This window comes from Leptonychotes weddellii, chromosome 5, assembly GCF_054177405.1.
Source record: "Leptonychotes weddellii isolate Sample4059 chromosome 5, ASM5417740v2, whole genome shotgun sequence".
In the NCBI taxonomy this organism is placed as follows: Eukaryota; Metazoa; Chordata; class Mammalia; order Carnivora; family Phocidae; genus Leptonychotes; species Leptonychotes weddellii.
The window spans coordinates 126,347,904-126,363,699 of record NC_138373.1 but is presented as its reverse complement, the minus strand read 5'-3'; the positions used below and the strand labels follow the sequence as shown (position 1 = coordinate 126,363,699).

General features: G+C 36.0%; 1 protein-coding gene and 1 pseudogene across 11 annotated transcripts in view; both read left to right on the top strand.

Annotated features, from left to right (window-relative positions):
* The window catches only part of PPFIA2 (PPFI scaffold protein A2), a 464,553-nt gene that overhangs the window by 132,138 nt on the left and 316,619 nt on the right, over positions 1–15,796 (top strand). The window lies entirely within an intron of this gene.
* Positions 11,077–12,050, top strand: LOC102729578 (small ribosomal subunit protein eS10 pseudogene; annotated as a pseudogene).

Here is a 15,796-nt window from a genome sequence, read left to right as displayed (position 1 = left end):
ACCTTAATTCCTGCCAAGAACATAATGTTCAGCACACAATTCCAGTTTTATTAATTTCATTATTATGTGCAATACTCTGCCCATTCTACCAGACATACTGCAGAGTGACTCAAACAGCTCAAAAGAGAATTTCTATTTATATCCAACATTGTGTTTATTTGGTTACATCCCTTAATTTTTAAGATTATATAATTCTGGGGTTTAATAAAGATGTAATAATAACATATTTGTTACAGAATTATACTTTTGGTGGTATCTCAGACTATGTAAAGATTTACTTTGAGATTTCATAAGTTGAAACACGCTACATTAGTAGAAAATATCCCTTTGATGTGCAATGGAAAAAGCTTGAAAATAATTCTTTCAGGTAGTTTTAAAGTTCTTTTTGACCTAAGAGGCATCCTCTCCACTACATTTAATGTTCCTGTAATAGGTAGGATATGTAAATTACATTCACAAACTTGGGATAAATGATAGCAGCATGAGTGAATGAGAAAACTTAGAAAAGGAGTAACTGAAACTAACTTTACATATTCTACTCTGGAAACTAGAATTTCTGTCAACTAAGTAAGGCTCTGGGATTGGGTTTTTTAATGAAATCTGATAATGATTGCGAGTGAGAATGGTTTCTTCCTCTTTCTATGACTTTTGCATCATATTTCTGTCACAGACACTGAAGCTATAGTGCAAATAGAATTATGGGGTGTAAAAATAGAAGAGAGGGAAAAATCAGGAAATAGCAATAATGCTTAGAGAAATGCCTGCAGAATAATAGAAATAACATATAAATGAAATCAACAAATCTTTTTTCTGAAGTACCTATAATGTTAGTTATTTTCAAAGAAGATGTCTAAATACAACTTTCTCAGGTACGTGTTATTACAGCTAATTTACAGCCTTAGAAACCATGACTTTAAAAGTTAAGTATCTTGCCCAGGAACACATAATAGCCATTATGTATGGAATTCAACTGATGCCTTCTGAGTCCAAGTCCAGTGTGTGTGTGTTTTGTTGTTGTGGTTTGTTTGCTTGTTTTGCTCTTGTGAAAGTTCCTAATGGAAATCCACTAAACTACCAGAATACTAGCGATTAACAAATTGCCTGAGTATTCATAGTGCCAAATAGAAAGAAGAGACAGAAGGAGAAAGGATGCAAAGAATGGAAAAATAAAGTAAAAAGCAAGAAAGAGGGATACAATTTGCCAGGATTGGAGATGGGGAAGTTTTGATTTGGTATCTGAGAGGCACCAAAGCATAACTGAGAAGTAGAAGCCACTTTTCTACGCATATGCTCTTACTCATCTGCATTCTACCCTAAGCCCTGCTCTACCCATCTGCTGCCCGTTCTTGTGGTCTGTGCATAAGCTGTGTCTCATCCAGGCACCAAGGGTGATACGAGGCTCGCTCTCAGATGTTACCACTATGTTATTCAACTTTGGCCAAATTTCTAAAGCTTTTTCAAGCTTCTTTTCAGGCTTGTTTCTTTTTTCTCCCCTCCCTCCCTCCCTCCCTCCTTCTCTCCCTCCTTGCCTTCCCTCCCTCCTTGCCTGCCTTCCTTCCTTCCTTCCTTCCTGAGAGATTTTTGCTAAGCCTGGCAAAGAAACTAAGGAAGATCATGTCATGACACACTGTATTGATGACATCAGTGTTGGGTTTTGACACACAGCCTCCAGATCTTTCCTGTCACACTGAGTTTTCCTGCCTCCTTGGAATGCCATCCAAAGAGACTGCAAATTTTAATAATGAATCTGAGCACTGTATCTGAAGTCAAGCATGATTTTTCTCACTAGATTTCATGTTTTGGGATGTAAATGTAAGCTTTGAATTACCCATTCACAGCTTTTTTCCCAGTGCTTAGGACATGTCCATGCAAATTGAATGTATTAGAGACAACTTTGACATATCAGAATTACTAAGAGTGATAAGGTTAGGCCCCAACCATGACCTGGATTAAAGTGTATAAGTGTACAAATTTAGCAGTTAGGCAGTAATCTAAGTCCAGTTTTCTCTGCAGGTTATACACAGTTCTCATGAGCTAAACAGATGCATTTCTGATATCCCAGAAGCCTCCCACTCTTTATGTAGAACATAATTATATATATACATATATATGTATATATATTCATACATATATCGTGTATATATAATATGTAGGATTTTTTTTCTTAGAAAACTGAAATATGCAGTTTTATTTATTTTAGTGATAGTGACATACCCCATACTGTCATAAATTTTTATTTAAACAACCATATTTTTTAGCTAAGTAAGTCCTCCTGTGGCTCAGGACAGCTCTTTGCAAGATGATGGTGAGCATTTATGAATTCTAGTACCACTTCAGAGAATAAAACTGATTATTTTATTATATCATAGCATTACCTCATAGCACTATTACCTCTGTGCTTTAACAAATCGGCTTAATTTCATTCTATATGAAATTTGCCCAATTATTAACATTTTAACAGATTAAGTTATTCTGAAATGTTTTTTAATAGCATAGTTAATTGCATTATGGCCTGACTTCCTTCACTTTTGCAATTGATATCATATTTAACATATTGAAAGTTTTTTCCATTTATATAACCTGTAACTTAGAAGTTGTTACTTCTATCAAAATTCTGAGAAAGCCCAGAACTAGTAAAGGACTATGTCATTGTCTTAATTCTGGTGGCTGTCTATGGTAAAATTTGTAGAGGAAATTCCTTAAGACATTTTGTCATCACCCTTACCATGATTAAGTATTGTAGATAAAATTGTGACCTGAGACAAATGCTAAAGCAGTGTATAGATTATAGTATTTGGCCTGGCTCTGAACCTAAGAAATTAATAATTAAGAAATGGGGTATAAGGAAAGTAATGAGCATGTTTCTACTCTATATTTTTCTGGATTTGCAAGTTTGATTATGATTGTCATAGGATTGTCAACTACCCTAGGAAGACTGTATTTTGATGTTTAGGGCTTATCGATAGAAAGATCCATTTTTTCCAAACCACCTGTCTCTTTCATTTCACCTGTTCTTTCCTATTTACCATTTCACATGGAATCTTCTCCCTTGATAAGGAGAAGATATATTAATTGTGAACCAATTAGTACAAAATAATATGACAAGTGTTTCACTATAAAGGATTGGTGGCATAATGTTCTGATCAAGAACATAGTGAAAACTGTTCCTCTGTGGTGTATGTGTGTGTTTTCTTTTTTATGCAGCTATTTGAGTAATGCCCCCAAATGTAGCTGCCTTGTTTACAGGACATAAAAGAGTACTAAGTAAAATCTGCCTTTTTTAACCCCAACATCACAGTCTTACTTTCATCACATCTTAGGTGGAAAATGATGTGGTTAACACTTCTCTATTCAAAATAGACTCCAAACTCAAAAACATGGTATCTTTAGCTAACACATAATAATTTCATTTCCAAAAAAAAATTCCTGGTGTCCTGATTTATCTAACTTAAATTTTAATTGTTTAAATATCTTTGTAAAAGTGCTTTTAACTAACATGTATCACAGTAACACATGCCCTCTATCCTCATGTCTATGGTTCTTCACAACCATAACTATTCCAATTAGGAGTTTTTCTAATTAACCATTAAATAAATATTGTTTTAACACTTTCTTAGCATAGAAGATATAGTTAGGAGTAAGGGTCTTTACCCGCATAAGACTTATAGTCTCAATTTATAGATAAAGAAACAAAAATGTAGATTTTTCTATCACATTTTATGATCCAACCATCAATATCTTAGAGCTAAAGGTGAATAAGCCATTATCCATGCTCTTTAAGAGAACTGATGGTGAATTGAGGGAGATGAATATACAGATAATTCTCATGTAAGAAATATAGATATAAGCCTTCTAATAAAAATATAGACAGAAAGATCTGGGACTGTATGAGAAGGAGAAATTATACACTCTTTGAACATAAGAATGAATAATTATTATATTTATATTAATTTTGAATGAATAATTATAGCAGAGTAATTCATACAATGATTGGTTGCAACTATAATAAATGGAGTTATTTAGGATGCAAGGTTTTCCTTTTCTCCCATTTTACACACACACACACACACACACACAGGCTTTTTAAAAATTCGAAGTTGTATATTTGTTTCCCTTTTGGGTGACCTACAGATTGAATTTTAACTACCCCATTGTTCTTTTTTGCTTGAATACTTTTGTTTTGTTTTTATTTAATTTAGCCTGCTTTGGCCTACTTCTAATCTGAGTGGAAAAACCTAATGCCACCCAACCATGTTTTAAGGCTTTCCTCCTTCCCTAATCACTTCTGATGATTACTGGCTTAGGTAAAATTAGACAAATCAGTTCCTTAGCTTCTGCAATTTGTTTTGATTCCCAGGTGTTGTTATGTTTCTACTGTCACCAAAAATGCAGTGTATGGTCTAATTTGGGAGTAAAAAGTGAATATACATTTTAGGGCCTCCTACCTTTGCAAATCTATAATTCTGTTATGCAGAGTAGGTTGTTTAAAGTGGGCTTTTCACAGACTTCCAGAGAATGGTGTTGTCACTCCAGCTTGTGTATGTTATGGCGTTCATTCATTCAACAAATATTCATTGAGTTGTGACTTAATGTGAGGCTCTGTTCTAAGCACCGAGGTTACAACAATAAGCAGAACAAAATTCCTTGCCATTACATAATGTACATAGTTCCAGTACAAGGAAAAAATGAGTTAGTTTCATATTATGTCAGGTTTTTTGTATCAAATTCGTGTAAGAAAAGATCCAGATACATATCTAGATCATCAGGACATTTGTTCTTCTTTTGAATGTCTGGTTTTAGAAACTGTACCCACATGCCCATAGGAGGCAATTGTGGGTATACTGCATATGCAGTCTGAAAACAGATTGTAGTGGGAGTCTTCCATTGCATATGTAAGTTACTTTGACATCTTTGCAGATCACTTAACTGCTCACATTTGTAAACATCTTTTGGCCTTCGGCAGAAAAATTAATGTCCCAATTCTGTACAGTAGATGGATGAAGTAAATGACATATCATTTGAGGTCATTAAAATTGCCTAAGATACTCATTATTTTAATGAACATTTATAAATATGAGTTTGCATTGCTCATGACACTTACTCCTTTTTATCTACTCCTTTAAATTAGTGCTGTACATTTTGAGCATCTCTGTTTTCACTATTTTGAATATCTCCTGAAAGTCTCACATCTCTAAATAAGCTGGAATATTCCTCTTGAGGGACCCCACAAGATTGCTTTCCTATTCACACTTCCACTTAGTGCTGGCAGGAAGGCTTATCTTCTATTTGATTAAAATAGATTGATGTTGCAACTGTAAGTTCATTATCATGCCTGCTCTTCATTGTAACTTTTGTCTTTCCCGAGGTGGTTTGGAAGAGCATAATCACTATCTTGGTTTTCTTTTTTTTTAATTTTTAAATGCATCTTTTTTACCCCCTTAACTTAGAGTTAATGTGTTCCCGAACTGGATAAACCTCACTGAATGTGTGTATTCTTATTTATATCAAGTTTAATTTTCTTCTAGACTATAAACTTTCTCACTTAATTTGAATTATAATTTATTTAATATTATTGCCAGATAGCCCGGGTAATCCTCAATATGGTATCGGTAGTTTTGGAGATTTTGCATATCATAATCTAGGTTGGGGGAAAACAATGCATTGACAACCTGGACACATTTTATTGAGGTCCATTTTCCCCAGACTTTCCTTGACTGCTGCAAATGCCAATTACTTTTAATTCTGAACTGGTTTATTTTTAAGTTTTTTGGTTTAAGCTGTGTTTTTAAGCCATGTTTACCAAGGCCCTAGGACTGTGTCAAAATCCCTCAGGGTAACTTCAGCCAACTCTAAACAAGGATTCTGATTCTGTTACCTCTGATTCAAACAAAGAAATTTCACTTTTATATGTCTTATATCTTGGGCTCCCACATATAATTTCATTTAAAATATATTCTGCTTATGGTTACCAGAGAGGAGGAGGGTGGGGGGATGGGTGAAATAGGTGATGGACTTAAAGAATACACTTAATCATGATGAGCACTGAGTAATGTATTGAATTGTTGAATCACTATATTGTATACCTGAAACTAATATAACACTGTATGTTAATTATACTGGAAGTAAAATTAAAAACTTAACTAAATAAAATAAATAAAATACATTCTGTTTAGAACAAAAGAAAATTATATCACTGGATTATATCAACATTTTACTCAAAGAATCTATACCGTACCCCTTACCATTGACATCTAGCACTCCCAGATTATTAAGGGTACTGGCATTGAGCCCTATATCAAATTATAGGCAGATGTTGTTTATTATTATAATTCCATCCTAACCTTCCATTGAAGTCAGAATGGGAAAATAATCATGTGACTGAACATCATCATCATGAATATCATCTGCTGACTTCATTGGTCACCAAAGTGGGTTTGGGAGATCTGGTTGCTCAGGAAAATCCCACCTCCTTTTTCAGTCTACCTGGTTTGCTATCCAAGTTCTCAGCTTGGACAAAGAGGCTGCTGTCTCTAGATATGAACCTCTTGCTTCAGGCAGGAGCCCGAGTGGGCTGTTCCAATGGTGAAACACCAATCCTAGTGTAATGCTTACTGGCCCTCTTTTTAGCTTATTTTTGTGGTCCTTCTTCATTTCCCTGGACTCTTTAATGACTAAGTAATTAAAATATGGATTTTACAATGCATTTGCCTTTTATTCCATTGAGAGAAACACTAAAGTTGCCCAAAAAAAACATTTTAACATTTGAATTGCAAAAATAATGAAGCTCTTACTCAAATTTCTTATAATAAAAATATTTTTTTGACATTCCCAAGAAGGAAATAACAGATTTCTTTAATATCTTGTAGTGCTGTGGGTATCAAAGTAGAATTTTAAAATGTGAAGATTCCTTCAAGTTATTGAGAAATAATATATTGTTGATTAAATTTTAGTTTTCTTGGCTCTACCTTTTATATTTAATAACCATTAGCTGAAGCTAATTATTACCTACATTCATTAATTCAATAGCTAGTTATTAACAACTTTATGCCAAACCTTGTCCTGAGCACCGGGAATGAATGCAACAGTTAATAAAACAAAAAAATATATTCCCTTATAAAATGAATAAATACCATTTTTCACATATAGTGCAGTGGAGAAAATAAAGCCGACTAAGGGAATGAAATGTTGCAGTGTAAGAGCAGTAAGTACAGACTAATTGTATGAGGACAGAAAGATTCTGGACTGGTAAGACTTTTTACATTCTCTTCAGATAAGAACCTCCAGAAGTGCTAACATTTAGGTAAACCCTTAACTATCTGATGGAGGGAACCATATGAATATTGGGTAGGCTGCGGAGAGAGCCAGGCAAAAGGAACAGCAGTTGCAAATACCAAGAAGAGAACAAGCTAAATAAGGGATTTGAAATCACAACTAAATAATCCTTTCCTTGCTCTAGTTCCCGTCCCCCTCTCCTACTCTCCTTCTTCCCATTGCACTTATCCCCTTCTGACGTACAATAGAATTTACTTCTTGTGTTGGTAGTTTCTGCACTTCTTCCCATTGTTTCTGCACTCCTTCCCATTGCACTGCAATGAAAGCTCTACAAAGAAGAGTGTCTGTTGTGTTCACCAGTGTATCCTAAATGCCTAGAATAGCATCCAACTCACAGCTGGTACTCAGTAGATCTTCACTGTGCCAACTGACATTATATTTGGGGGACTGCAAGATCATGTGGCAGTGAACAGTATATAGGGGTGTAGTGGCATGAAGTGAGGACAGAGGGCCAGGATCAATAATTGTATGGCTTTATAAGCCATGGAAAAGACTTTGTATTTTCTCCTAAGTGTGATAGGAAGCTTCTGGAGGGTTGAGAGTAAGAGAATGGAATGGCCTGATTCACATATTTACAGATCTTATAGACTGTTGTGTGGAGAACCATCCACATTCTCCAGCAGCTACCAGTTGTGTGGACAAACACACCAATGTGCTAATAACTCACCTATTGCAGACCTTAGTAAGGGCCACAGCTGAAGTACAGACTAATTGTATGAGGACAGAACGATTCTGGACTGGTAAGACTTCCTAGATGAGGGGGCTCTGGAGTTAGATCTTGCATATGAGTAAAAAGAAAATTTCAGGCAAAAGAAAACAATTGGGCAAGGGATAAATGCAACACAGTCTTTGGGTAGAATAAAGAAATTTGGAAAGTAGGTTTGGATTCTGAGTACTGACAAGGTGCCAATGACAGTAAATGCTCTAAATACATTATTTCACTTAATTTTTATCAAACCCCATTGAGTTAAAACCTATTTTAATCTCCACTTTTCAGAAAACTGAGGCTCAGGGAAGCTTAGTCAAAGCTTTATTCAATAGGAAAGAAGCATGGAGATTTGAACTTGGATCTGTTTGATGCTAGATCCCATGGACTGAGTTGGTGCTTTAATAATACAGTCAAAATTCAAAGAATTACCCAGTTCCTTGCATCTGATCAGTTCAATCAAATTAATACTTATTTTGCATGACTGGGGCTGCTAATGTGTATAATGCTGTCCAAAGCACCATAATCATGTTACTGATCATGGTCCTTTTTATATTAAAGCAAAGCATTTATAATAAGAATTTCTGTCTTTGTTATGAAATGTTAATATTTATGCTCCTTTCATTTATTTATGTGTGGTGAATGTCAAGTACAAGGCAGATAAATTGCAGAAATTAATGTATGCCCATAATTTATCATGACATAATAACCTCTTAATTCTGTGTCTGCATGGCCTTGTAATCAACAAGCTGAAAAATTGTGACTTGACCATAGTCATTTAGATATCTACAATTCCAACTAGGAAGTTGTGATTCAGGACATAATAATAACTTTTAATAATTCACTAATATTCACATTCATTTAAAATGAAGTTTTGCCAAGGTTATTCCCTAGGTGGTGTTTAAACTGTTCACTCCTTATTTAGTTATTGGACTGAAGAATATACTGATAACACATAACTGGTCACAACACCTGGCCTTAGAAGAGAGAAGAAACATTAAAAATGGAATTTAATGCAGAAAAGGTGAAAAGATAGACTTCTCAAAGAAGAAATATTAACCTGTGGCTTTGAGGATAAGCATACACCGGATCAGTGTTTCTTGATCTTGTTCACATTATAGCACAAATAGGAAATCATAATATTTTTACATTACATGAATATAGACAGAGGAGGATGCTCAAGCCTGGTATTGAGTACTTCGGGCACTGTGGAAGCCCCAGGATCTGACGAGTCACCCTGAAGCTGAGAGACTGCTGTTTCAGTGCACCTGTGATCTATTTGCAACACACTGGCTGGGAAGCTCTGTCCTAGTTAGCTCAGAATGATTCATGGTATGACCAAGAAAAGCAGGACATTTTTATCTTTCTTATGTTCGGTTTGACTATAAAAAAAAAAAAAAAAAAAAAAAAAAAATCCCACTATATCAGCTATCCCTTAATCCTGTTTGCACATTGAAAAAAAAATCTTGGGGAGATTTAGAAAAATACTACTTTGGCATCCTTAAACTAATTAAATAAAAAATCACTAGTGGTGAGGCCCAAACATTGGTATTTTTTAAAGCACCATAGGGGATTCTAAAGTGCAGAATATTCTACTGTACTAGATGATCGCTAGTGTCTTCTCTATCTCTAACCAGCTAGGATTTTAAGTGATGTTAGAAGATAGTCTATAGAAACCTAAGTTTGGAGAGGCCAGTGAATGTGTGGATGCTGTACAGGGACAATTAAGGAACACCCACAAAAGAGACTCTCAGAAAAGAGATTGCAAGACACTGCTCATGATGCCTAGGAAAATCCCCATAGACTTAAATTTGCCAGTAAGCTTCCTTTTCTCCTTGTCACAAAATTCAAGTGGAGGCATCAGTCTCAGACTTTGAGATGAGAGAAAAAGAGATGAGAGGGACAAACACATGTGAGATTATAAGGAAAGGAACTTCGGTATAAAATGACCAACTGTTAATCTGCTGCAAGTGAGTGTGTAAGCAGTGAAGAGAGGCCTCACCAGACTGGAGAAAGGTTTATTGGACTGCTGTGGAAAGAACATAAGGGGTGATGGGGGCCCAGGCAGTATAGAGGGCACTGTTGAGGTTGAGGGTGGCGAGCTTGCTGGGGCATCGATTGTCTGATGTGCTCCAGCAACACACATCAGCTCAGTTTGTAGCAGAGAAGCTGGACAACTGGATTAATACAACTATTTACTGAATGGGTCAAACAAAAGTATATTAAGAAAATGGGGTGAAGGTATTGGCAAGGGAAAGAAAGGTACAATAGATCATTGGTTCTTGGTTAGGTATGGAGAGAATGAAAATAGGAATTGGCTGATAGACTGGGGACAAAACTTGGTCAAATGATATTTATTTTCATGATGTCCAAGAAAAAATATAGTGAAAATGAGAGAACATGAGAATGGGAGAAAGGGAAGTCATGTTCCAGGGAATATATTCCCTTCCGCTCCAGGTGGCAGGACTCCCGTTAGAGGAATACTTCTAGCCTAACTTGTACTCCACGAGGAAGAAATGGCTTCCTTCATAGACTAGTTTGATAGAATGAACTGGGCATGTGTGACTCATCTCTTCTATCCCTTCTGTTATCAATCTGTGGAACTGCCTCCTCCAGAGAGCATGCATTCTAAACTGCTTTCTGTCATGCTGTAAAAACTCTAGCTTCTAGCAACCCACCAATTCATAGCCAGATTCATCCCTTTAACTGAAGGAGTTAAAATCAACTGATTTGTTTGCATATCTAAGCTATGTTCTTTAGTATAGGTGTATTTTAATATTCTCTCTCTTTTACATGGCAGTTTCATACCATTTCTTCACCTTAAACATTCAATACTCCCTCCCCTAACCTGACTGTCAGCTGATGTCTCAGCTTCCTAAGTTCCTGAGCACTTACACAAACTCCCACCACTATAATTACCAGCAAGGGAATCCACATGCTCTGCCTTCCCACCTGTTATCAAAGATGGTGTTCTTTTCTCTCTAAAGTGAGTCTCTTCCTTCATAGATTCTATCTCCTTTCACCAGCTGAAGGACACTGCTCCAGAAATTCATCCCTTTCCATCCTACATCATAATTTTTCACCTTAAACTAGACCTTCTCCCTTAAGCACAACTTGTTCTCATTTCTCTCCCTCCTTTCCTTGTCAACTACTGTCCCATTTCTTTGGTTCCTTTTACAACAATATGCTTTAAAAGTATTGTATAAACACACTGTCTCCAATTCCTCTCCTCCTATTTCACCGTAAATTTACATCAGTGAGGCTTTTTGTGTGCCGTGCATGCCCCTTTCTTTCCAGCCCCAGCCATAGACATAGCAGCCACCAAGATGTTGATGCCCAAGAAGAACCATATTGCCATTTATGAACTCCTTTTCAAGGAGGGAATGATGGTGGCCACGAAGGACGTCCACATGCCTAAAAACCCTGACCTGGCAGACAAGAATGTGCCCAATCTTCACGTCACGAAGTTCACACAGTCTCTCAAATCATGAGGCTACATAAAGGAACAGTTTGCCTGGAGACATGTCTACTGGGAGCTTACCAATGAAGGTATCCAGGATCTCCGTGATTACCTCCATGTGCCATCTGAGATTGTGCCTGCCACTCTGCACCACAGCCATCTTGACACTCGCAGGCTACAAAAGGTCTGGAGGGAGAGCAACCTGCAAGAATCACACAAGGGGAAGCTGACAGAGACACCTACAGACCAAGCACTGTGCCCCCTGGTGCCAACAAGAAAACTGAGGCTGGGGCTGTGTCAGTACCTGAATTCCAGTTTAGAGGAGGATTTGGTCATAGATGTGATCAGCCACCTCAGTAAAGTTGGAGGAGATTGTTCTTGTATTGAATAAATCCATAGCCAGAAACAAAAAAATAGGCTTTTCTCCCAACCACCTGTTAAAGCCAACCTCCACATTGCTAAATCTAGTGGCCAGTGCTCAATCCTTGTCTTAATTGATCTCTCAGCAGCATTTGATACAGATTATCATCTTGCCTACTTGATTCATGTCAATCTCTGGACTTCCAGGACATATCCCTCTCTTGGTCTCCCCGCCATCCCACTTCACTGGTTTGTTCCTACTCATTCTCCTTTGCTGGCTCAGGATTCTTATTGTTGGAGTGTACTAAGGCTTGGGTTTGGACCATTTCTCTTGTCTATTTGCATTCACTTCCTGATGACTTCATTCCAGTTTTTTGGTTTTCAGTCTGCATGCTAATGTGGTCTCCAGATTTGTATATTCAACTGCCAACGTGACATCTCTATTTAGATGACTAATAGAAACCTCAAACTCAACATGGGCAAAATTGAGTGATTGAATTTTTCCCAAACCTGCTTCTTTCACAGGCTTCATCTCATTTAGTGGCAATTTCATCCTTTCACTGCTCAGGCCAAAGACCTTGTAGTTGTTCTGGATTCCTTTTTGCCTTTCACAACCCACATCTGATTCATCAGGAAAATCTGAATACTTCCATAAAATTAAAATAGTTCATCAGATAGCCAGTCACCGAAGAATTCTTTGACATATGAAATCAATTAGGAATTTATCAATTCCTTTTTCATATTCTGTCCTGAATTAGAATCAGTGGCAGATAAAACAGTACCAAGATGTAATTTTGATTTATGGGGGAGTTTTGTAATCAGCTAGACCTGGTTTCAAATGATATGACTTTCCCATTTGTCTAAGTGTGATTTTAGACAAGTTATATTTCTCTAAGACTTTGTTTCCTTATATATAACTGAGGAATAAATACCTCCTTCAGAGGGTTTTATAAAAGGCAACTCTGTCTTCCCTGTAACATCATTCAATAAATAGCAACTATTGAGCCATTGTTATTGCTCTTAATGAAAATAAAACAGGATAGTGATTGGCTTTGTCTTTCAAATGAAATTCTTAGAAAAAGTAAAATTAAAGAGAAAATAAAGTACTTGCTACCATGGCAACTGAGGCAGTAGAGAATGTAAAGAATAAGAAATGATAGTCTACAGATTGCTTCAGTCTATTTCACTGTTTTCACTAATATTGCCTTTGTTTCTGTAATCTTGTAATCTTTCTAATCTTAAACATGGGATTGTGAGTGGAGTATCCCTCCATATAAATTAAAAAAAAATTTTTTTAATATTCTATTATTCCAAGATAGCTGTGATAACATTATCCTAAAAGCTCTTGCACAGCGTTGGTCACTATCATGATTCTTCTCTTCCTGTTATCCTATCAGTTAAACCTGTATCTTCTGAGATGGTATAAACAAAGTATTTAACATAAAGTGAACTATATGAAGAGCATTAGAACATCTGTTTTGTTTGTTAGAACATACCTTTCTTCTTTTTCTTTATTGTGGTATTTCTCCTAATACTCTGTGAATGTGTGATGGAGATGATTTTATCTGTATGTACATTTGAATGGGTGGATGCATGTCAGTTTGCAAAGTTATTTTTTCAATCTATTTTCGAAATTGCTTTTTTAAAAAAAATCTATTTACTAAACTACTAGGCAGCATTATTTAATACAAACAATATGGGTTGGTAGTTAGAATATCTGGATTTTTACATTCTCTTTTTGTTCATTTGTTCACCAACAACTTGACTATTTTTTAAAAATTTTATTTATTTATTTGAGAGAGAGAGAGAGAATGTGAACAGGGGGAGGAGCAGAGGGAGAGGGACAAGCAGACTCTAGGCTGAGCATGGAGCCCAACGTGGGGCTCAATCCCATGACCCTGAGATCATGACCTGAACTGAAATCAGGAGTCAGATGCTTAACTGACTGAGTCACCCAGACGTCCCTTCACCAACAACTTGACTATTATGTACCAAGCAGTACAATCAGCCCAAACTTTGAACGTTTGGTGTACCACATATTAACTGTAAGAATCTGGGAATTAGAATAAGCATTTTTGAGTTCTCAGGACTAGTCAGTAAGTCAAAATGAGATAATTACTATTAAGATACGACTCATAAAAAGACAGAAGCAAAACAGCCAGAGGAAGATTTGTTTCAAGCATTTCCCAAATATTTTTTGGATGCCGACTCTATGCCTTGCCTTGTGCTGGTTCTTGTTAGTGATAGACAAGAAATTCTATATAAGACAACTTTTGCATATTAAGGACTCTTATTTCATCTCAAACTTTAGAAACTATGCTTCCTGATTTAAAAAATAAAATCAAAATTTTGTATCAGTGACCAAGAATTTTTTTTTATCCTGATGCAATAATTATGGTATATAGTAACAGAGGACATATATGGAAACCGGACAGTAAATAAAGTAGAAAATATAATTTATCCAGAGTGGAAATAGTGGCCACAAATTGCTAAGAATTTTGCCAATTTCTAGGGAAAAGTGAAACTTAATATCGAAACTGTACTATAAAATAGGGCATGTAGGGCATAACCATGTTTAAGTTCAATATGTAACAGTCTATATGTAGTTCTCATGCCATAGAATGGACCCAGTGTTTCTCAACTCACTCTATTTATGTTTATAAAAGTCAGATCTCAGAAACCCCTTCAGGTATTATAAAACCTTAAACTATGTGGGCATTTGGTATTTATAGTGCTACATGAAGAAATAATGTCCTGCCATAGAACTTTAATGTGGTTTTTGTAAAAACAGGCTAATGACATGTATTTTAGAACATGAGATAAATTTAACAAAATACAGTAAAATTATTGTGTCATAGAATTATAAAGTTCCAATCCATCAATATTTTTTTCTGTTAAAGGACCAAAACAAAACTCAAGCCTGAATTTCATACAATTTAATTTTTTTTTTTAAAGATTTTATTTATTTATTTGACAGAGAGAGACACAGCGAGAGAGGGAACACAAGCAGGGGGAGTGGGAGAGGGAGAAGCAGACTTCCCGCTGAGCGGAGAGCCTGAAGCAGGGCTCGATCCCAGGACCCTGGGATCATGACCTGAGCCGAAGGCAGACGCTTAATGACTGAGCCACCCAGGCGCCCCCAATTTAATATTTTTAATTTAAGCATGAAGATGTTTATGGGCTATTATAATACATGTAAATATTTGTGAAAAATGCCATTCAAGCAAAGAGAAACTAAAGTGCAAAGAAGAAATAGTATGGAAAGAAGATACCATTTTAAAATTTTCTAATTTGAGTTTTGAAGACAGTATGTATGTAGGTGTGTTTGTGCATTATACATACATATATATGTATACATACATATACATATGTACAAGTACATGCACACACCAAAACATCCATACACATAGGAATATACACACATCCACATGCATGCCTATATCTATATCTGTATCTATATCTATATATATAAGATTTTATGAGATTATGTTTTTCAAAACGAGCACACTATCATCAAGATGTGGATTAAAGGCAAATTTAATACTTTTATCTTGTTATAAATGGAAGCTTGTAAATTTCAGTATGCTTGATTTGTATTTATTTCTTTAGTCTGAATGACTACAAATCTCAAGGGAACACAAAGGATTCTAAATATTGTCTTTATTTGAGACACCCTCAGTGAATGGTTAGGTAGCTAAGAAATATCTCCTGAACTCAGAAGAAAGTCTTTGAGGCATTAGAAGTTTTGTTTTGTTTGTTGTTGTTTTCTAATTGGGATCCTCCAATGAAAGCTCTCACAGCTAGAACTCTTTATACCTGTTGGATGGAGTATCTCATTGGCTTGCTACAAATGCAGTGTTTCCTCTCACTTCACCTGCCCTTCATCTCTATTCTAACTGTAACAGGTGCCTGGTACTTCATTGCTCCTCAGTAAGAAT